Genomic DNA, 24,841 nt, shown 5'->3' on the forward strand with positions numbered 1-24,841 from the left:
GACTCAGTGGCTCATGCCTATAACACCAGGCTAAAGCTGAAGCAGAAGCAGAAGCAGAATAAAACCCTGTCTCTAAAAAAATTAAAAGATGTTCTACTGTGAGTTAAATGCTATCACACAGCACCACGTGCTTCAAATAAAACTTTTCTTTCTTTTTTATTTTTATTTTTGGAAAGAAACTCTATGGCCCAGGCTGGAGTGCAGTGGTGTCATCACAGCTCATTGCAGCCTAGAACTCCTAGACTCCAGGGATCCTCTTGCCTCAGCCTTTTGAGTATTTGGAAATATAGGCACTTGCCACAAATCCAGGCTAATTAAAAACATATTTTTAGAGATAGGGCCTGCTATGTTGCACAAGTTGGTCTCTAACTCCTGGCCTCAAAGAGTCATCCTGCTTTAGCCTCTTAAGTACATGGGAATACAAGCATGAGCCACCATGCTTAGCTCTACAGAAAAATATTGTGTGAATGGAAGAATTAATCAATGCAGCAAACTTTACTGGTATCTTATTTTAAGAAATTCCCACAGCCATCCCAGCCTTCAATGACAACCACCCTGATCAGTCAGTAGCCACCAACATTGAGGCAAGACCCTCCACCAGCAAAAACATTATAACTTACTGAAGCCTCAGCTGATTGTTAGCATTTTATAGTTATAAAGTATGTTTAATTAAGCTATGTATTTTTTAAAAAGTGTAATACTATTGAACACTTAATAGACTATGGTATAGTGTAAACATAATTTTTATATGCACTGGGAAAGCAAAATTCCTGTGACTCACTTTATTGTCCTGGTTTGGAACTGAACTTGCTCTGAGGTATGCCTGTACTTTCTTGGGTTTTGTTTGTTTGTTTATCATCTGACTCATCTCACTTAGAATGTAAGATGCATAACAGCAGACATTAGATCTGCTTTGTATTTCAGTATGTTCCAACTGTCACTTTAAAAGATTTGTGAGCAAGATTGTTAAAGGTGCTTCTTGCTCAAAAATCATTTTTTAGCTATCTGCTAGAAAATCATCATAGTAAATACATAAGTCTACAATGACTTGAATTGTCTTAAAATTACACAGTAGACAACCTGCAAAACTATAAATAACATCCTTAGCAGCCCTACTAAGAACCTGTATGAGTTGATTGGATTATTTACTGGATAAGTGATTACCAATCTGTGGCATAGTTGTCAATGTATACCTTCGGTTTTAGGCTTTAAGCTCTTTGAATTTTTTTTACCCCTTATGAAGCTTGGTATAATATATTTTCCTCAGTAGAAATTCAACAAATTTATTTGTTTAAATTGATTAAAATGGCATCTTGGAATTACAAGAATCTTAGGAAAAAGGCTTAATAAGAAACCAAATATAATTAGAATTACCAATGAGGCAGTTACTTACTTCATTCATTTCCTAAAGTTTCCTTTACATGATTACTTTTCATTTGAATAAGATCTCTCTATCTCTGTCTGTCTGTCTGTCTGTCTGTCTCTGTTTCTCTCTCTCCATCTCTCTTGGGAATCAGTCTGCTAAACAGAGTTGTTATGGCTGTTAGTGTCTACTGGGTGTAGAGAAATACTTGTCATTTATGAACAGAAATTCCCTGTATTTTTACAGTGTGCCAGACTCTACCCTAGGAACTAGAAGACATAATGATAACCAGACCCTCGGAGGAAATAAGGTTTACCCAAGTAACTATAGTACAAGTTAGTAAGAGATAAACTGCTGAACAAAATGCAGATAAGTAGTTATAAAGTTAATGGAAGGATGAGCAAATTTCTATATAGAGAAAGAGAGGTGCTTTTCTGACTGAAATATTTTTGTTTCATATATAAATAACTTTATTCCTTTCTTTCTTTCTTTTTGACAGTCTCGCTTTGTCACCTGGCTGGAGTACAGTGGTGTGATCTTGGCTTACTGCACCCTCCACCTCCTGGGTTCAAGCAATTCTCCTGCCTCAGCCTTCTGAGTAGCTGGGACTACAGGTGCACGCCACCACATCCGGTTAATTTTTTGTGTGTGTTTTAGTAGAGATTGGGTTTCACCGAGTTGCCCACGTTGGTCTTGAGCTCCTGAGCTCAGACAATCCTCCCACCTGGGCCTCCCAAAGTGCTAAGATTACAGGCATAAGCCACTGCACCTGGCTTTGAATAAAAACATTCAAAAGATTTTTGATCCATTGCAACATAGTATCATCTTCCAGTAATCAATGATAAGATACTAAAAAGATAATAGCTGTAAGGTTCCTGTTCTTGGAAGCCTGAATAATAAAAGGATATGAAATGTTTTAAACTTGTATACTTCAACATAAAATGGAATCAATGTTATTTGCAATTGAATATATGTTGCTATGTATATTGAATGAGGACTTCAAGAGGCTATTGATATCACACATAAAAATCATACTGATTTGTAAATATTACCTGTCTTAAAAATGATACAGAAATCCCACTTTAGAGAAGACCATTGTCCCCAATCTGAAGAAATAACACAAGAGATGCTGAAGAAGACAAAAGATTTCACAAGATGAGAAGATGATATCTCTTAGGGGAGAGACTGATGGAAATTAGATCACCATCAACAGTTCTTAACTTGGATGTCATGGACCACTATGGCAGTCTGATGAAGCCTGTGGTCACCTCTTCAACTAATATAAATGTTTATAAATGCATTCAATTATAGATATAGGATTACAAATGAAAGTCATTGATTGAACTATTATTCTATTCAATGGAAGTCAATGAGCCCAAGTTTAAGAACCCCTGCCCACCTGTTCGATACCATTCTTCCAAGTATGTATATTGTAAAGCTGAGTAAGTCACATGAGCCTCAGTTTCTCAGCTGTAAAATGTGAGAAGAGCAAAAGTAACTCTAATTCCATGCATTGAGGTAAGAATTAAATAAAACAACACGTGTAAGGAAGTTAGCACAGTGTGCTATGGCCTTTAAGTGCTGAAGGAATATTATTTATTAAGATTTTATATACTTTCCCTTCCCACTATGTTGACTGTGGAGAAAAATAGACTCCCCAAAGGGGACACTTTCATATATGCCAACGACAAGCTGTTTAGTTTCAAGGAGAAGATAAATGTCAGTTTCTCTTTCAAGTACATGTCCTTATGATCCAGGTGATAATTATTAAATGTTTGCTTCACTAGGTCAGCCAGGAGCAGGCTTTTCAATTTTTTTACTCCCAAAGGCTTACTATCCACTGTGTGAACCAAGAAGTCAGTTCAGTAGAAAATTAGAGGGAGGAAAAAAAGGTCTTCTTAAAAACAAGATTAAGAAAAAGAGAAATTTTGGTAGTTAGAAGCTCTAAATGATCCTATTCAAAATTTAAAGTAGGTTTAAATGGAATAACTCTGAACACCTCCATGGCTAACAATAAACAGAAAAAAGAGAAGATAATACACTGAAACTAAAAAATCAGCCTCCGCCTGGGAAGAAAGTACCTTACCTGGCATAAGTCTGTCAGCTCCTGGTCTGCCTCATTAGTGTCCTTGCAGAGTGGTGCAAATTCTCCCTAGAGAAATCCTTATCTGCAAAGAAACATTGGTACTGTGTTAAGCATGGGTAAGACTTGATACTCATTTTTGATGGGGGGGAAACACAGAATGCTTTTCTGCTAGGGAAGTATCTGGCTTCTTTCTTCCCATGTGAAAATCCAGTAGTGGGAATCAAGAAAGGATTGTCTTAACTTAAAGGGCTAAGTCTTAACCTTAGCATTGTGCATCCCCATGATTCATTTACCTCCTACCAGGTCCCTCCCACAACACATGGGAATTTAAGGTGAGATTTGGATGGGGACACAGCTAAACCACAGGAAGTGGTAAAAAAGTTGGCTTTACCTTCCTACTCATTTTTCTCTTTTCCCTGCTGTCTTGATCAACTTGAGAACCAAATTTCACATATTAAATGAAATTCAGAGGGTTATAGAGATGATCTTCCAGGTTTCTGAGAAATGAGGAGTCTCACAAGAATGACTGTATGTACATTATAGAAAGGGAAAGACTTTGGGGTATCAGCTTTATCCAAAAAGCATGGGTGAGCTTCAGGACAAAATTCTATGCAGTATGCAATGATTATAATGTTCTCTGTCCTAGTCTATTTTTCAGGGAGCCCTGTTACAGCCATAGGAAAATAAGGTAGCAAAACTAAGTGCTCACAAGGTATTTGCAACTGTTGGCCTCTGTAACTCGCTGTAGTGTGGCTGGTGTGAGGGAAACCTTCCCTATTCTTATAATAACTATTAATGCTGTACAAGTAGTCATCTATAGTGAAAATGAAGCAGAGGAGGACATCATATACAAAGGACAAGGTGACATGGGATATCACCTCAGCTACCAAGGTAGGAAGAGAAGAAATAACTTCTGTGACACTTTTAAACATGACTTGGAGACTTTCTGAAATAGTTAGGTTAGGGTGTGAAACTTGGTTATGTTGGAATTTTGAGGTTGGGAACAAAGCAGATAAACATAGGTTTTAAATATGACAACTAATTTAATGTACTATCAAAGCATTGAGCCTTTTCCCAGGCACACTAACTATGCTTTCAGGGTAGATTCTAGCAATCGGAGTTTGAGCAAACCTTACAGGTGATGTTGATACATGCTGAGTATGAGAACCACCCAATAGTATGATGTTTGAGATTCTATAGCAGACCTTGGTCTAGAACAATAGTTCTCAACTAGAGGCTATTTTGCTCCTCAGGAGGCATTTGGTAATATCTGAACACATTTTTCGTTATTAACAGTGGGAAGGTGTGGGTGATACTGACAACTAATGTGTGGAGGTCAAGAATATTGCTAAACATTCTGCAATGTGTAAGACAGCACCCGCACCCAACACCCAACAAAGAATTAACTGTCCTAAAATGTCTATAGTTCACAATTGAAGAAATCCTCATCAAGAGTGGCTTTCAACTTAAGCACACATTTTAGTTACTTCGGAAGCTTTAACGTTATTGCTGTTTCCATCTTTTTTTCAAAGATTCTTATTTAATGGATATAGAGTTTAACGTAGGCAACAGAAGTTGAGAACCACTGGACTAGAAGCTTGGTCTCTTTAATGCCCTCTCTATAATTAGCAAAGAGGCTCCTGGGTTGGGGATTTTACAGGCCCACATTGGTGTGAAGACTTGTATATTTGGGAAACCATTGCCAGAGACTGGTAAACTGAGTGCCAGGGGAGAAAAGAACATCCCATTAAATTTACTTGCTAAATTATTGATGATTACACTTGTAATGATTATAATTTTTTGATGACTACACATGTCAGAACTGTTCTTCCCTTATTCCATGTTTATCATCTAAGGCTCTCCATTAACTTTTACTCCTACTATTGTCAAAACTTACAAGCTTAACTATAAAGTCCAGAACTTACTGATTTAATAAACGAATCCTTCCAACAAGTATATTTGTGATATATTTTGTTTCATTTTACCCCCTCCTTCACCTGCCATATAAGCTCCTAGCTAGCTTTGGACAGAAAAATTAAACTCTATGTTATTTGATTTCTTCATCTTTAATACCTATTCTTTAGAACTGTTGATGTGACCAAATGAGGTGAACCATAGGACACATCTAGCACAGGGCTTAAAATATGCCTACCTCTTGATCAATGGTAGCTGATAATTATTCTTATCAGATGTTTCAGAAGATTCTTTTTTTATTTCTCTAAAGCAACTCACTTCTAAATAAGGATTTTAAGCCTACTATTTTTTTTGTTTGTTTGTTTCAAAGTCATTCAATAGTCTTGAATTACTCAAACTGTCCATACTAAATAAGTATATTTTAGCACTGTGGAAATAAATGAAGACCAACCAAATGACAATAAGCAACAGCTGTTTATTCAGAGCTTGCTATAGCCAGGGAGTCATTCATTATCACTCGGTTTAGCAGGGACTTAAAGGCAGGCAAAGGAATGTGAAAGCTTTATAGTTATTGAAAGGGAAAGCTTCAGGTATTCCCTAATAGGAGACTGTTGGCATGGGGAAGCTAGAGACAGGCTAACTAGAACTGGGACATCCTAGGTGATTGGTTAGTCTAGGATAATTGGCTTTCTTTCGTTGGTCCTAAATGGGAAAGTAAAGGTGGTTAAGGGTTTAAGACGTGGGAATTAGGGAAGCTGTCAGTTACTGATTAAGTTCTGGCCATTTGCTCTGCAGATTGTGATTTGGCTTCCTGAACTGGTTGCTGCAGATTGTGGTTTAGCTCCTCTTCTCATTGTAGTTTAGCTTCCCTAGCTGGTTGCTGGGGGTTGCAGGTCAGAGTTCTATTTTAGTACAGATGCTCCTTGACTTACTATGACACTACATCCTGATAAACCTATTGTAAATTGACAATATTGTAAATTGAAATACATTTAATATACCTAACCCACAAAACATCATAGCTTAGCCTAGCCTACCTTAAATATGCTCAGAATATTATCCTATAGTTGGACAAAATCATAGAACACAAGGTTTATTAAAACAAAAGGTTGGCTATCTTATGTAATTTATTGAATTCTATACTGAGAGTGAAAAACAGAATAGTTGTTCTACTGAATGCCTACTGCTTTATACTATTGTAAAGTCAAAAAAATCTTAAAATTTTGTAAGTTGAGGAACATCTGTATATGATCTGGGCATTGTCCTTTGTATATTCAGTATAAGGAATGCTGATGATTTTAGTAAATAAGACCAGTATAAAATAGAAGTGTTTGTACATCTGCTTAGGAGGCTCTAAAGCTATTACTAAAAAATCCATTTGCTAATGCTCAAAATTCTTTCAAAGTTGAGCTGTGTTAAAATTCAAGTTAATTCACTTTGAGGCAATTGTCTGGTTTGAACACTAAACTTTATGCTTGTTTAATCTTCACAGACTGTTTTTCAAAGTAAATCGATATGTTAGACCTACTTACATTACAAACACACATTTACATGTGGTACCCGTGTATGCCCAACTTTGGCACACATGACTATGCTCTTTACTTTTATCCTCTCATTAATAATCATAAATTTACATGGATAATGTAAACATCAAATAAAAAATTCTACTTAAGCTGTCAAGTGCCACCTTCCGTGTTTAATACTTCTAAATCCTAATTTATTCTTTTAGAAAAAGAACTGCATGCATAATTCCAAAATTATATGAATCTGAGGATACAGAAGACACAAAATAATAGCAATAAATCACTATTACTCTTCTTATTTCAATCATCACAATTAAGGAGGCTTTTTAAGTGTTAATGTTCCTCCAAATTAGTTCAGAAAGTCTCCAGGGACTAAGTTTAAGGCAAACACATTCCCTCCACTGCCCCTAACATTCACCACTCTCCCTCTTCGTCTCTTCAGGTTGGCTTTCTGGAATACCATCCTTCTCTATTTTTTCAAAGCTTCACCAGGTAGGTAAGGTTTCCTTTACCTCTCACTTCTTATAGAGGTTTCAGAGATAGCAGGGCTTTCAGTCTTTTACTGAAGATCCCTCCCCTTAGGACCCAGGAGAGTTGGAACAGGTAAGCAATTTGAGTAGCACACTCTATGAAGTTATAAAAAAACATCAAGGAAAGGCTTGACCCACAGCTTTCCTGAATTTTGACAGAACACTTTGTGATCCTGCTAGAACATGAAAGGATGGTAACTTAGAAGCAATTCAGCGTTCAACCTCCCAACCACCCCCTTATTCCCTCTGGGAGGCTGTCATGAGACACTTTCTCATTGCCTCCTGGGTTGAGGAATGGAATTTTTGCTCTAACCTCTCAGAACAGAGCTGTAGACTAAAACCTCTTAGCTGCAGTCTAGAATTGGCTACTTAGCAATAATATATCCCACAACGTCCACTGCAGTCATCTGGCTTCTCGGTTTTGGTGCCATCCTTGTAGGTGTCTAAGAACAAGGGATTTGGGTTATTCTTCCCTTCACAGTCTATGTAAGTAATAAGAGAGGTTATGAAAGAGCTTCCTTGTATTTTCACTGGCCAAACCAGTCTGACTTTGTTCTTGGCTTTATTTTTTTCTTGTGTGTGATTGACAAATTGCAGCCTCCTGTTAAGGCTTGGCAACAGACCCACAGAAGCTGTAGATACATAGAGGTAATAGCTTCCCACAGACCTCTCCACAAGTTTCCCAGTCATGGGCTTACTATGGAGGCTGAAAGTCATTAGCTTCACAGCATTTTCCTGCAAGCTTCAATTGCCTACCCAAGCCAGTGCTTTAGTCAGGCTGGTTAATGTGACCTTCTCTTTGATTTTCCAGCTCTCTGGAATTCTGGGGATTTTACATCCTCATCTCTTCCCAGAACCATGTAATGTCTATTTACTATAATAAATCTCTTAATCCCATGAATAATCCTACTGAATCTGCTTCCATGACTTAATCTTGATTGATAAAATAAAAAAAAATACAGCTTGCATTCAAATTAAAAATCTCAAAAAATGCTAATATGTTTATAGATAGAAAATCTTTTGTCTAGAAGAGGTAGTCCTTATAGTTTTGGAATTAGGCCAGCTATCATCAATTGTGTTTTTTCTTATTTTTCTTTTCCCAAAGTGTAATAAATCCAACCCAAATATCTGGATTATGAGATAGCAACTCTGGTTGCAAACTCTTGTCTCTCATTCTAATTAAGTTTATTTCCAAAATGTCATTTGACCAATCTTTGTCTATATTTTTCCACTGCTCTAAAATATAGAGAATGGAAGAGGACTACTGCTCAAAAATAATTAAGTAATAAAAACTGGGGAAAATGTGGAAATGATTAAATCATGTGAAATGAAGTATCTACTTTTGTTAAATTGAAATTATCTTCTCATATGGGGACAACTGTTCTGATCTGGGCACAGAACTCCATATACCAGGTGAATTTTGAAATCCCTTTTGACTTTGTAATGCAATAACATTGGCATAACAGAATTTTCTTAAAATTGTGTATTTGTGTTAATACAATTGCAGTTTAAAAATAACTTTTATTTATAATATGTGTTTGGTTCTATACACTCTATGTGATTTATGTAAGACAAATGTTATTACCTTTGTTTTGTAAATCAAAACACTCAATGTCAGTAGTTTGAGTGACTCGTATTGTGTGGTAAAGCTTGGAAGTGGTAGAAAATAAATAATTCCATCAAAATGTGTATCTTTTGCTTCCAAGAACCATCTTTTAAGTAAGTTTTCAGACAGTTGCAAGCTCAAAAGAGAAAAGACAATGATTAATTTGGTTTATCTGTGCCGTTATTACAAGTTAAAGCACACAGACTGTTTCTGCATTGTGACCTTGAATCCTGATGGCCAAAGTAGATCAAAAGAGAACCATATTTTTTCCTCATCTAGTGATAATTGGCAACAAATATTTTTGACATGAATAACTTTTGAAAATTTCAGTTGGCCCACTATTGCCGGCATTTGCAGTTACTGACATTCTAGCCCAAATAACCTGAGACTTTTTTTTTTCCTCTAGACTCCAAAACATGTAAAAGAAAAGCATTTACCAAAGGGCAATTGTGGCTACACCATTAGACTTGCTCCAATAGGCTTAGTTTTCTGAAGCATATATTATATAACATTTCACACAGCATTCTTATTTGAATATTAGATTAAACTTATTATTTAAACAACATTCTTGACACTTTTGCTTGTTTAACACAAGCCTTGCAAGACCTGATACATTTGGAATATTTAGAATAATCTGATTTTATGTTGTTTCTGTTATTCTCATATTTCCTAGTATGCCCTATTATACCTAATTTACTGATGCAATGGTGTCAAACCAAGTGTAGACATTGAAATAATTTGTAGAACTTTTTCTAATTTGTAGGCAAGAGAACAATCTTAGGTCTGCTCTCTGGAGGACAGAACCTTCACACGTATTTAAAAGCAATCAAACAAAAAACACAACCAAAATTATTACTACCACAACCCCCAAAAAACTTCCAGAGCTTTTTCTGTAATTCTGATACACAGCATTATTTATAAACAAAAGTGTTGGTGCACAGTAGACATTAAATAAATATGTTTAAATAAATAAACCAGTATTTAGCATTGATGTCAAGTCTAACCAGTTTTCTGTTAGTGATTCTCAGTACCTCAACTTAACTCTACCTGAACTTGCCCACGGCTACTTCACCAATTCCCAAGTAGCAGGAGAAATCTCTCCATCCATTACCCTTAGATGAAAGCACTACCCAAGACATAGGATGTCCCAGCAGTTGAGATTGAGTACTATATGTTATACAATTGCATTTGTTTAAAAAAATTACTTCAAGTTTGTGTTATCTTGAGGATTATTGTGATCACCTCTCAGTTTATTTTTTTAAATATTCAAAATTAAAATGATCAACTCAATTGGTTCTATGTTACCAAAATAAATATTAATTCATAAAGTCTGATTTTTATCTTCTTAGGATGTAATATTTTTCAATGTCTTTCTTTCCATGTTTAGTCAATTGTAAGGTGCTTTATTTGCTTTAGGATATCTTTTGTTTGTATCTTTAAGGCTGCAGCCTCTTTCTCATATTTATTTTCTAAAATATAATTCCAAAATTAAGAAAATATACAGGTGACTGACAGATTCTTCTCTTTATGAAGGTACATAAAGCATAATGAAGTGGCAGGGAGTATATATTCACATTAGAGTATATAGACTTTTCTACATTCAGGGGAAAATAAAATATTTCTCTATTTAAATTTACTTTTTATTTGTCTTGACATCTTATAAAAGATTAATTTAAAACACTAATGGAAATTTTTAACAAGCTGCTACGATATATAACTCCTGAAATATAGTCTCAGCTCCTCTAGGAAATCTTCCATTTCAATTATTTGAAGAAATATGACAGAAAGGGTCACAGAAATATCATAATCTAAGGAGACAAGGTGTCTGTTATTAAAGGGTAGTATTTTAAGGCTAGATCAAAATGAACATTTTGAAAGCTCCTACTTTCCTGAGTGAAAAATAAACTTAGACATCAAAGCATACTTTACTTTGTTCTGGAAAGATCTAATTTTTAAGCACATTTATTTAGTTATTCACTTAGTTCATTAGCTTATGTCTTTGATCAGTTTTCTAATATCATGGGGAAAAAAGCCAAATGTATATTCATTAGAGTGAAATAGTAAATACTCTGTTCAGTATTGTAAATTGAATATAGCTGTGGCAGAATGCTTTCTCTGTGGAGCTGGAAAAATTTCGTGGTCTAAATCTGAATTTTTGCCTACTCATTGCTAAAAAAAAAAAGAAATGAAAATATTTTAAGTGAAATAGAATTAATCACAGAATGGACGTAGAAGAAGAAGAAATTGGAACTAAATTACAGGACAATTGAAAAATGTCTAGCTGGAAAGAATAGAGATGAAGTGGTGTGTGTGTGCGTGTGTGTGTGTGTGTGTGTGTGTGTGTGTGTGTGTTCAAAGTCCCAAAGGGAAGGAAAGAGAGAGTAAAAGCAATGTTTAAAAGGGGGTGGAAAGTATTTTCTGAAAATGAGGAAAAGCTTATGCACTTAGTCATGAGTCACTGCAAAGAAAAACTAGGCACAACACATAGTAAAACTTCAGAAAGTAAAATATAAAAACAAAATCTTGAAAGTGACTAGCAGAAAAAGGCTTTTTAATCATAAAAGAAAAAATAAGGAAAACAACTGACAATAGAAAAGTATGGAAGCTAAAAACAATGAAATATGATTTTTAAACTTCCAAAATAACTGCTAACTTTTGATTCTATTCTCACAGAGCTTCCTTCACAATAAAGGCAATATAAACATAATATATGGCAAACAAAAGCTAAGAGATTTGATTGGCAGAATAATTGTATTAAGAGTGTTAGTTAGGAAGTTCTCCAGGAAGAAGTAATTTGTAGGCAGAAACAAAGAAATTTAGGAACTAATACATAGCCCTAAATAAAATCAGGAAAATTACTATAGACTTTATAAAACAATAAAAATGCTTCATAGTGGGTAAATTATATGAATTATTTAAAATACAAATAAACAATAACACAAAACAATAACACAAAAGTATATTAAGGTCAAAGCTTTGTCTAGATAATGATAAATGAATTAATTTATATTAGAATTGAATGAGTGAAAAATACATGTTGTCAAATCCAGGATATCCACTAAAAGTTAGTAAATAATGTAAAACTATTGAAGTACTAGAAGGAAAATAATAAAATATTTACACAACTGAAGACGAAACGAGTACAATTAATAAAAACAAATAGTAACATGGGTATATTTAATGTGTTGGTAATAGTAATAGTAGTGATAGTAAACTGTACTAAATACCCTAATTAAATGTAAAGGATGCATTACAGGAACAAAAGAAATGATAAGTAACTTAACAGGCACAAAACTTAAATATAAGGTTGTAGAATGGTTGATAGTAAATTGATGAAAAAATGTAAATACAAAAGTTAACCAAAGAAAGCAAACGTAATTATACAATATCCAAACAAGCTGACTATAAATGAGAAGGATTATAAGAGACAACATAAACAATTTCCTATCCAATGTAAGTAAACTTTTTTAAAATTCGAAATTTTATATCCTATTTTATAATATTATTTCAAAATATACAAAGAAAAATGGCCATTTAAAGAGAAATAGACAAATCCTAAATCATAAAAACTTTAGCACAAAATTTTCAATAGTATATAGAACAGTAAACAAAAGCAATGCAGAAGATCTAAGTAAAATTAGAAAGCATTTATTCTAATGACATATAGAGAGCAATGCATTCAACAACTATAGAATGCTCATTTTAAAAGTGCAAAGGTATCACAAACTGAAAGTGACAATTAGAGAATGGTTTCTGACAACAGTTTAATTAAGCAATAAAATTAAAATAATTATTTAAATTTTAAAAATTCCCATATATAAGGATATTTTCAAAATGTACTTATGAATAACTCATACTTCATGAGTAAAATAAGATGTCACAGTGGCAATGAGAAAATATTTGAAGTGACATATTATGAAAATATAACATCTCTATACATGTAGAATGTAACCGAAGTGGTGTTTACAAGATAATGTATGTCCTTAAACACCTGCCTAAGAAAATAATAAAGGTGAAAAATCAATTATCTAAGTAAACATTTAAGAACTAGAAAACCTTTAAGAAATTAAACATACCAAATAGAAATGTGAAAACAATAAATCCAAAAACAGAAATCAGTGTTAGAAATCAAATATACACCATAATCAATAATAACAAATATTAATATTAAAGAGCTTAATAAGATGAATATAACCTTGACAAGATGGGTGGGAGAGAGGAAAGAAACAGAGAAAGAGTGAAGAAGGAAAATATTGTAAAAATAAAAGATAACATACTACAGATCTCACAGAATTAAAAAGAAAAAAAGATAGTCTAAAATCTTTGTGTCAAAAAATTAATTTTTTTTCAATTGGCATGAATCTTGAAAAACATAACTTAACAAGAAGACATAGAAGATCTATATAACCCATATATATAGAAAGATTAATAACTCCAAACCCAGGTGGCTTTACAAATGAATTATTTTAAATAGTTTTAGTAGAAATAAGGTTAATCACTGAAAAATGTTTCCAGAAGATAGAAAAGGTAAGAATGTTTCTCAACGTACTGTATGAGAGTAACCTTTATTTAAATTAAAAAAAATAACTAAGTCTTTTCAAAGATAGTTTTAAAATTGGAAGTTACTGGACACTCTTTTAAAAACATACATGCAAAAATTCTAAACAGAAAGATAATAAAGGTATCATACATGATGTAAAAGAATAATAGAAAGCATATTTGAGTTTGTTCCAGAAAGGTCAGGTTGGATTAGCATTGAAAATTAACCAAGGTATTACATCCATATTTAAAGAAAAAATATAGTATTATAATCTTTATAGATGAAAAAAATGAAACTTGATAAAATTCAACCTAAATTCATAATCAAAACTTTAAACTAGCAACGAATGGAAGGAAACTTGCTTAATTCAGAGTATCTGCAAAGTACCTAAGTAACATCACAGTTAATGCAGAAACATTGACATAATTCCCTCAAATATCAGAAATGAGACAAGGATGTCTGCTATCATGACTCCCATTTCACTTCATACTGCAAGAAGAAAAAACAAACCCATAAGTTATAAGGTTTGAGAAAAAAGTCAAACTGTAACTATATGTAGTTGACATTATTGTGTATGTACAGTATGCTAAACAATCACAAAGTATTAAAAATAATAAATGAATTTAGCCCACTCACTGGGTACAAGACCACTGTGGAAATCAATTTTATTTTCATAGAAATTGTCTAGCAACAATCACCAGGAAAGCCAATTTTTTAAGTGATAGCATTTACTATAGCTTCTAAGAACATCTAGAAACAAATTTAATAAAATAAATATATTCTATAATGTGTTTATTCTAATGTTTCTTTCAATTATGCTTCATAATTCCATTTTTAAAATTATAACATTTCACGATAAACTCAAAGGAATCAGAATCAGGATCCCAGTATATGCTTTTTATCAAAATTGACAACATTCTAGAATTTATATAGAAATTCAAAATGGTGACGTCTAGTTAGGATAAACTTGGAAAAAAAAGGTTGGGAGAGTTATATTACACTTTATGTTGGAGTTCAGGATCTAGAGCAAAAGCTGGCGATTTATAAGGAATCTTTTTTGGGGAGTGAGAAGGAGGATCTCTAGTCCCTGAGAATTGGGCTCTGCTGGTGAGTTTACAGAGAGGCACTGTATCTGAGTAAATGACAGTTTCCTAATTCAATCAGTTTTACACCTTGACTAGACAAAGAGGTAAATAAAGACCATGACAGTGAATACTGAATGGATATATTGCCGGAAGGTACCAGACATATCGTCTATAGAGTAGAAAGATTTCTGTACTCTTCTGAGAAAGCCAAGTTAGGGAATAGGGATAAAGTTTTTGTTACATGGGAGATTTCGGTAATTTGAAACTGATATTTTTTCTCACTCAAGATATTATTTTAAGACTTTCTAAGCGTACAGCAAGATTCTATTATATAGCAATATTCAACTATAAACCATTTGTTACTATTATTTCTGAACTGCTTCCTAGAATGAATAAGGGGATAAATGATGAATCATGAATTGATTTCTAGCTTTAGACTTAAAAGTGACTGGAGAAGAACAAAAAAGGAAGCGTTCTATCTGTGTCTCCTGCAGAGGCAGTAGAAAGAGCTTGATTTGAAGGTTCAATCTGAACTGGGCATAAATGAGCCTCACAGTAGGACATAGTACCTGAAATGGCAAGATATATACTAACTGCATCATCATCTAGGTTGGAGATGCAGATTTACATGCCAAAGACAAGGCCTACATAGATTGAATGTACTGTAGGATGTGACACACACATCAAATTCTCTTTTGTTTTTTTCAGATATTTTGTTTTATTTGTATGATTTCTTAACTTCCAGCGATAGCTGGATGCCTACCAGTTAGTCAGGAAAAAATATGTAGAAATGAGTTAATATGACTTCAAAGACACATACATTAAAGGCCAATTTTCAGTCATTTATTGTTCAGGTATTTGTCCAGCACTATGCCCCAGGCATTCTTGAAGACACACTTACTAAGCCAACCTTTGACTTCTTTTATCTGGATGACTCTGATACTAAGCTAGCACAGGATCAAGTTCATAAATCCATTAACCTCCAGAACCACATCTCTAAGCCTACTACTAACTGGAGGTGAGGCATCAGCAAAAACAAGTAGTTATGAAATGCCTGTTATCCTCTAAGTGCTGAGTTTTGGTGTTAAGATAGTGGGTACATCATATAGTTTTTTTTCTTACTAAAATACACATTCTAATGGCAGATATTAAGTTACTTCATGTAGTTTCTATTTCCTAGTAACATTTATGTGGGAATTCTGGGAGATTTAAATAAATATATATGTTTGAGAGGACAAATTTAAGATCTTTTAAATATAGGTAAACCTCAATGGTATAGTTATCTGTATAGTAGGGTATCAATCTACTTTTATTGAATCCATTAAAAAATCCCATACAAAAACATCAAAGGCCTTTAACTTTATATGCAAAGAGGTTTTTAACCTTAGCTGTAAAGTTGTACATGACTATAAGCTGATTTCATTTGTTACTGTTATTTTAAAGTCTATGGGCAGGCAGGCAATATACTTGTTAATCAACAATAAAGTTTCCTATGTGAAAATGAAAATAGTAAAAATGTTTTAAAAAACTAGCATTTATTTATTAGCTGGTAGAAACTCTTTACTCTTAGGAACTTACAAATCTTTATATACTTGTTATTGCCTAGAAAAGTACTGCATATATAATTGTGGCAGATAGAATTTTCAAAAAATGGTCACACCAGTATTCCAGTTGTCACATGCTCTTCCAGAAATTTGCCACCCTTCCATCAAGAGTAGAGACTCTTTCTACTCTCTTTGAAATTGGAATGGCCTTTATGACTGCCTCAATGAATAGAATGCAGTGAGTGTAATGCTGTGACTTCTGAACTGTGAAAAGAAGTGATATCACTTCTACCTGGATTGTTCTTGCTTTTGGGACACTTATCCTTAGATCTCATTCTTCATGTTTTCAGGAAGCTCAGGCCACATGGAAAGGCCACATGTGGATCTTTTGGCTAAAGTCTCAACTGACACCTTGCATTCACGTACAGAAGTATGAAAGAGAGAGAAATCAAAGTGTTCTCGTCTCTGCCTCGCAGTCACTCAGCTGATGCTGAGTGGGCTGGAGAGGATCTATCCCTGCACAAATGGCAGATTTATGAAAAAATAAATGTCCTCATTTTAAGCCATAAATGTTGGAGGTAATTTGTTACCCTGTGATCAATAACCAAAACGAGTACCTATACAAGTTCACTTCTCACAAAGCACATTTGAGCTGAGTACTCACGAGTACCATATTAGTATTTGCATTTTACATAAGGAGTAATGTGAAGTAACTTTTCAAATGTCATATAATTAGTGAATGTGTATAGTAAATACGTTAGTAAATACAAATGCCCAACATGCATAGTCTCTAATTGCTAAACATCTATTTTTTGAAAAAAAAATAAATATGAATCATTTCCCCCAGCTAGGCTGTGATGAGGAGACTTTCTTACCTCTCACTTACATTTCCACATGCAGGCTTTGGGAGGATTTCAGCCCAAAATTTTAGCCTGCACTGAAGTTTTATTGTTGGTGCAAGAAGAGAGACTGACTCGAACAGCAGTGTTGTGATCTATATCCCTTTGCCCACACTCAGTTCCCAGTGTGTTCAGTTCTTTCTTTCCTTGATCAATTTTGCTATCTCTGATACCTCTGTGTCTTCAAGGTACTGCTTTACGTCATTGGCTCTGCTATGATGACTGCACTCCCAGTAACTCCTAAGGTACTGCCTGCTCTGCCTGCCAGAGCTCTCTTGGGAATGGTGACGTGTTGCTAGTCACTGATAAATGTTCCCCAACAGTTACATCTACTCTACAACCATTGATTAATCTAATGAGTACCTCTTAACCTGTCCATTTTTTTTGTATTCTCCAATGGTCTGAACATAGAAACTTCTTATCTTATAAATGTAGCTTAATCTTCATTCCAGCTTCCTCTCCAACCTTCTTACTCAGTTGGTTAAGTCCAATTAATATGCATAAACATAACACACATTTCAAGTTCTTCATACAAGGATGGCATTTTGTGGGTGAAAAATGAGAATACATGACCTTTCAAAAGTGAACTACATTGAAGTATGTGGACTAGAACTTAGGAAATAATAAAACACTTTAAACACTATAGGATTATAATAGAAAGATCAGAACAAATGTTGATGATAACAATACCCTTTATGATGAATGTTAGGTAAACTAATATGTATAATTATATTTTAAAGCTCTCTATGATGCTGTAAGCATTGAGTTTATATCAAAATATGTTAACCAATATACTAACAAATTTCCTTCAGATGATATGTTTTTTTGCAAATTGAACATTTTTTACCTATTTAGAAAAAGTAGGAAAGAGAAATTTTGTTCTATGTAGAAAATGGAAAGTTGGACTGAATCCTATACTGTTAATTTAATATAATACCCATGTCATTGAATTTTTACTTGAATTTTCCCTGGTTTGGTAAATGACAAAAATGACCACAATCTTTCACTCATTCCCACTCCTAGTCTCTTTTGCAATGTGACTTTATAGCTTTTCACACCAAGAGGAAAAATATGGTATCTTCACCTGCATTGCACCCTCTCCCACCCCCCAAACACAAGTCTGGCTTGGCCCTATAACTTGGTTTGGCCAATTGAATGCAGTAGGAGTAATGGTGTCTTCATTCCTAGCCTAGAACATGTACGTTTGTATGCTTCTGCTCACTGTCTTGAAATGTAAATCAGTAAAACATTGTTTTCATATCTTCTGCCTCTGTGTAGTTTAACCTTAGTGGTATTGCCATTTTTTCTCTCTTCATCGTCTATAAGTTAATGAAAAGTAATTGTGATTTTTGCCATTACTTTCAATATTTGTCTGATTAAATGTTAACTTCAAAGGATGAAAAGAAGAATTCTAATTATGCTTTTTAATGGATTGTCAGTTGATCATTTGGAAACAGTGGTCTTTATTTTGATTTAATTTAAAGTGTGACAAAAGTGACATCTCAGTTATAAATTGTGATGACCAGTGTCTAATCATGTGCAGCCCAAGACGTAATGAAATAGTAGACAGCCCTGAACTATGGCCTGTAATTAAATAGTAGGTAGCACTAAACACGTAACAAGGAAATATCTGTTAATCTGATTTTAAACATTAATAATGTGGTATCAAATCTGATTTTTCAAGACAGGTTAGCCTACATAAATCATGTATTTTTTTGTATACTTAACTTCTTTTTTTTTTCCAGAAAAGAGAAACAGAAAACACTCATAATTTTAGACCTAAACCCAAGTTACAGCATTATAAGAATTTCTCAAACCAGGATTCCCTCTGCTTATTGGTTCAAATGATGCAGGTCTAATTCTTCTTTGTTTTTAGAGACAATGAGATTGCTTTTGCAACTCGTGCATTGGTTGCAGAAAAAGAAAAGTAATGAGGAGTCATAAAAGCAGCACACACATCCCCTTCATTAACCATGAACTACATCTTTTTTTTAAATTTTTATTTTTTTGAGACGGAGTTTCACCAGGCTGTAGTACAGTAGCATGATCTCGGCTCACTGCAACCTCCGCCTCCCAGGTTCAAGTGATTCTCCTGCCTCAGCCTCCCGAGTAGCTAAGACTATAGACACACACTATCATGCCCAGCTAATTTTTGTATTTTTAGTACAGACAGTGTTTCACCATGTTGACCAGGATGGTCTCTATCTCTTGACCTCATAATCCATCTGCCTTGCCTTCCCAAAGTGCTGGGATTACAGGCGTGAGCCACCGTGCCCTGCCTAAATTTTTTATTTTCATTTATTTATTTATTTTGAGACAAGGTCTTGTTGTGTCATCTAGACTGGCGTGCAGTGGCACAATCTTGGCTCGCTGTAACCTCTGCCTCCTGGACTCAAACGATTCTCCCACCTCACCCACCCAAGAAGCTGGTATTATAGGTGTGTGCCACTATGCTCAGCTAATTTCTGTATTTTTTGTAGAGACAGGGTTTGACCACGTTGCCCAGGCTGGTCTCGAACTCCTAGACCCAAGTGATTTGCCCACCTCGACCTCCTAAATTGCTAGGATTACAGGCATGAGATCCCACGCCAGCCTGAACTACACCATTCTTGTTTTTGTTTGTTTGTTTTTTCAAAAATCCTTGATGTTATGCCTTTTCTGGAGCAATTATCAGCCACACACTTCAGTAATATGTAAGACTCGGTTATCTTCGTGTAGCACAAAATGAAGAAGAAACCATTTTAAATAGGAGATGTAAATAAGCATTTTCTAGTGACTTCAGTGATGGCTCTTAATCTGGTATGAGTTTACCAAACATGAATTGACAGACCATTAAAAACAGAGGCCACAATAGCTAAACCACAGCCATCTTTTCCCAAATCCCCACATTTAAAAATTTTTTTTTAGCATTCTCCCAGTTTTTCTCTTTTGACTCCTTGCCTCACATTCCTTTTTTCAAGAATACAGTTTGCAAACATTTTAACAAGTTCCATTTTTTCAAGGCACTCGTGACACTTCATAGACATACTCACATAAAGTTTTTATTTAAAGACAAAAAATATGGTGCGGCAAGAGAAAGAAAGTTTGGACCCGAACTGCAGGTCTAATAAAGGGTCCTTATTCACACAGAGACCTGTTTTTTCTCCAGGTTGAACCACCGAGATGTGTGTGATACATCTTGGCTTCGGGAGAGTTTAAAGTAGAAATTCTCAGTGGATTTTTTATGCTTCTAATGTCACTTTGTCAAGACAGACTATTTAATGGGTTACGCCATACTATTTAATGGGTTATGCCAGCTAAAAAATATTCATATACAAACTGGCCTTGGGAGTTACCAGGGGAGTTCCAGATTTTAAATGCACATCATAAATCCCACTGCTCTTAGCTTTTCCAGGAGTTGAAGCCAGACATTCAAGCTTTCACATAATTAAGACCACAGTTTTCCTTGTCCAGACATAAATCACCTGTATCCAATACACCCTCCATTCAAGCACATGTTAAAAACTGTTTTTTTCCTCCCACCATAGGAGAATGATGTATATTTAATGTATATTTAATTTATGTCTCCTCTCACATCTGTATTCTTTGCTCTGTTTACCTTTCTCTACATATCAACTAACTTAACTGCTTGTTTCCATCTTTTCTTCCTTGGACACTTACCAATCGCTAGTAGATGCCTAGGTTACTGAAATAAATAAAACATATTTCTGTCTTTAATCAGCTCATCATCTACTGTCCATCTGTCTTTTAGCTTCTCACCTAAGGATAACATATGTTAACAAACTTGAGAGTAAGGATGTCAGGAAGATTTAGGATGCAAGGAGTTTTTCTCAGGGTTAATATGAAGATTGCTTTCCCTCTAATGCTACTGGTAAGGTTTAGTCCTAAACCTCTTAGAAAAACATCCTTCATCAGAGACAGTGCAGCATTCCTATAATACTTTTATTAATAGAAGCACTAAAATAGCAGTTTGACCCTGACAATACCTGGTGATGAAATTTGTCCTCTGTTAAGTACATCATTACAGGGATGAAGGAGACAGTAAATTAGTGCTTATCTTACTCTTAACTCTTTGCAGTCATTTCAGACACCTCATTAGAATGACCTGAATTTTTCCTAAAATCATTCAAGATAGCCACCCTTCAACAAAGGTAATTGATTTCTTTCTTTTCTAAATTGAAGCAAGAAGTAATTTGTTGGATGTAGCCTTGAGCAAAAGCAAATGTTGAGTTGACCTCATTCTCCATCTATTTTTAGCATAACAGTGGATGAGAAGGGTAAATAAAAAATAAAAATAAAAATTACACACAGACACACACACACACATTCCTGGTTAAATTAATCAAAAAAAAGTTCTCTCTTAGTAATTCTAGCTAATTATACCTTTTATCTTAAAGATTTTTAATAAACATACCTCAATTCATCTGACTCCTCTCCCACATTCAGTTATGCCATTTTGATGATTCTAAATCTCCAGTTTCTCTCATACCAATTGTCTTCTGCACTCTCACTTTATATAAATTCATTTACTCATATCGTGTTATCTGGCATAATATTCTAATATAGTAATTTCTCTGTCAGCAACATTTTATCTCTTAATTCAGATTTTTCACTTTGTCAGCAGAAATGTATTTCTAAAACACAGATAGAAATATTTAAATTAATTTCTCAAAAAAACTTCCATGGACTAAGTGCATAAACAAAGTCAAAGCCCCTAAAGATATCTGCCCCTACTCTATCTTTAACCCACTCAAATCACAAGTGACTTGGAGCTACCCAATGTGACAGGCACAATGGTGAGCCCTCTTGATGTTTCTGTTTACTCTGTCTCTCCAAGTGGTTTCATACTATCTCGGCTGCTCAGAGAATGCAGTGGTGTCTACACTATGTCCATCCAGACAGGCAAAATCAGTATCTTTTCCTCAAATCCTTCACTCTTTATTTTGCTTATTAGTTCTTTTGACATTTTAAAAATTTCTTCATAGAAATATCCAAACAGACATAAAAAATAGAAAATACTGTCATGTAGACTCCCATATACCCATCTCCCAATTTCAACTAAATTCTCAGTGATGGCCAAAATTCACTTCATTTATGTCCTTCACCCACTTGGTTACTGCTGGATTATTTTAGGGAAATCGTGAATTCTTCAAGAGGAATTCTTTTCTAGGAGAAACTATTGATCAACAATTTGATTGCCCCGAAAAGCAGGGCAAATACACAGATCAACTTGCATCTGCCCTTATTTACCAGGTTTTAGAATGATAAGAAAATGATGTGCTAGTAAAATTCTAAAATAGCTAATTTAGTTGTTTTATTCTCATTTTTGAAATTATGGATTTGAACATATTTGATGAGTTTCAATTCACTGCAGTCATCATTGTTTGTGATACTCAAATTGTCCCATCTTATCAGAGACACCCTTTCAATTTGACTTTTATTTTATTTTAGTACAAAACCAGGAGTATTCAATATATCCTTTGTCTTACAGTATTATAATATCTTGTATATTTTCTGCCCCAGCCAAATCTATAATCAGATAATCAACCATTTCTCTGAGAAGCTCTGCTTGCTTTCTGTGAAAAATGGAATTAAAAGTTCTCATCGGATGACAAGTGACGATTACTATTGGGCTGGAATATTGGTCCTTTTCAGTCATCAAGACAGGTAAATCTTTTTTTGAAGATAAAATGTTTTATAAATTGACACTGATATTTCCAATTTACATTTAAAACTAGAGAAGTTTTGATTAACTTTTGCTTAAAAGTATACTTTATTATTATCTTATATGCTTGTATTTTCTTGTATGCTTTCTTGCCTTCCTTGGTTCTACATATCAATAACATAGTTGGTATGTTGGTAACATACTCATTTGCCTCCTCCTACAATGTATATATAATAGTTTCATAACAACGTTACCAATATCGACAATGCAAATATTGTTAGTAAATATTGTTAAAAATGTCATCGCAGTTATTTTTGTCTTTAGGTGCAACAGGAAGGGGCAGTGAAATTACTTCTTTTAAAATTTATTAGAAGTAATTTTCTTTTGTGTGGTTAAGCTACTGAATCTATACAAACACACACACATACATATTATAGTAACTCCCCTAGATTACAGCACCATGCCCAATCAGTTGGTTGGCATGTTAACCTAATATAATTTTGATAATTGAACAAAAATGACTAAGGTACATGATTGGCCAAAGTTGAGATAAAGAGTCTCAGTAACTACAGATGAGCATTGAGAGAAAGGCAGGTCCTAATAAAGCCTGATGATAAACATTTCAGTTAGGCAAAGAATAAGTGTTAGGCTGAGAAAAAGATAGCTTGATATAAATTTAAAATCACATTTTGCTAGAGAAGGCCTGTTTGGCTTTTGGTTATCTTCTAATGGCAGTATTTTCTACAGACAATATAACCTATAATTTCAGCTTATTCTTTGATGTTTTTCATGACTTTTTGTAGAACCATTTAGCATAATTTGGCAAAATTGATCTACACCTTGCAAATTCAAATACACAGATCAACTTGCATCTGACAGATAGGAAGGAAGGGGCATAAATGTGGTTCTGGTTGTTATGGCAAGGTCCTGAGACTCAGAGTAAATGGCTGAATTTCCTTTATCCTAAAGGCCTCCTTTAATAACCTTTAGTTATTCCCTTATAAATGAGGCAGCTTGTAGAAATAAATATAAAATCACTCTCTTTTCACTATGTCTAGTTTTAGGCCTCACACATAGGGGGCTTAGGTTGATTGAGACACAAGCAGCCCAGAGTGCCGTGCTCATTCCCTAGGTGGAGAAATTGATATTAATGAGGTGGCACTCTGTGCCGTAAGTCACTAGCATTCTTTTCCAAGGTGAATAGCACAGGGAGCAGAGTGGAGGAGGTATACACATATGAATAAGATGGAAAACTGATACATGAATGATATAAACAGACATAATCCATGTACAACTGAACTAAGGTCTAATTCCTCAAATAACACATCTTATTGGTAAATTAAAAAAAAAAAATCTTGAGAATTTAAATAAGGTCCAAAGAATTTTAGAGGACATTCTAACATTACTCAGGACTATCAGGGGGGAAGAACAAAGTGCTATTTTCAGTAAAAAATTAATAAAATAGAGAATTGGCTTCAATAAATATCTTGGGGCAGTATGAGACTAGAACTTATTCTGGGTGCCTTCATAAATTAAGATGACATTTGGACAGTTTTTAAACTGGAGGAGTAAGCCTTGGTTTTTCACAAAGGAGAGCCTGTATAACTCTGGCACACAGCTGTGTAATTAACTGCAGTTTATATATGCAAAATCAGCTCTCCCTTCTACTTTAATACTGAAAAACAAAATTGCTACTTAGACCCGAAATGTATAGAAAGGGAAAAAAGAGAAGGGAAAGTGGAGGCTGGGGACGTACATAGAAAGACACAGTAAAACAAGACTTTGAAACAAGAGGGTGGCATAAAGGTTATCACTGCAGCAATGTAGGGTTTTTTTGTTTTTGAATCTCTTCAAAATTCCTCCTGAAAAAACAAATCTAATCAGAATTTGGACAAAGAAAGGAAGAAAGAAAAAACAAACAGGGACAACAAATACATGAATAATATCATCAATATGTCTAGATAACAGTAAGTCCCACTAACCATCCTATAACATTCCAAGCAAGGTCAAATTACAAATGTGCAGGAAAGACAGAATTAGAAAAATCTCCATTTTGACACCCTAATGAAGCTATTAATTGTGGTAA

At 34.3% G+C, this 24,841-nt stretch overlaps 1 long non-coding RNA gene across 2 annotated transcripts in view; it reads right to left on the reverse strand.

Annotated features, from left to right (window-relative positions):
- The window catches only part of LOC105490904 (uncharacterized), a 129,083-nt gene that overhangs the window by 21,300 nt on the left and 82,942 nt on the right, over nucleotides 1-24,841 (reverse strand). For both annotated transcript variants that reach the window (XR_011623676.1, XR_011623674.1), the window contains exon 3: nucleotides 3,450-3,531. This is a non-coding gene — a long non-coding RNA (uncharacterized lncRNA). The remainder of the gene's footprint in view (nucleotides 1-3,449; nucleotides 3,532-24,841) is intronic.

The sequence above is a fragment of the Macaca nemestrina genome, chromosome 5, assembly GCF_043159975.1.
Source record: "Macaca nemestrina isolate mMacNem1 chromosome 5, mMacNem.hap1, whole genome shotgun sequence".
In the NCBI taxonomy this organism is placed as follows: Eukaryota; Metazoa; Chordata; class Mammalia; order Primates; family Cercopithecidae; genus Macaca; species Macaca nemestrina.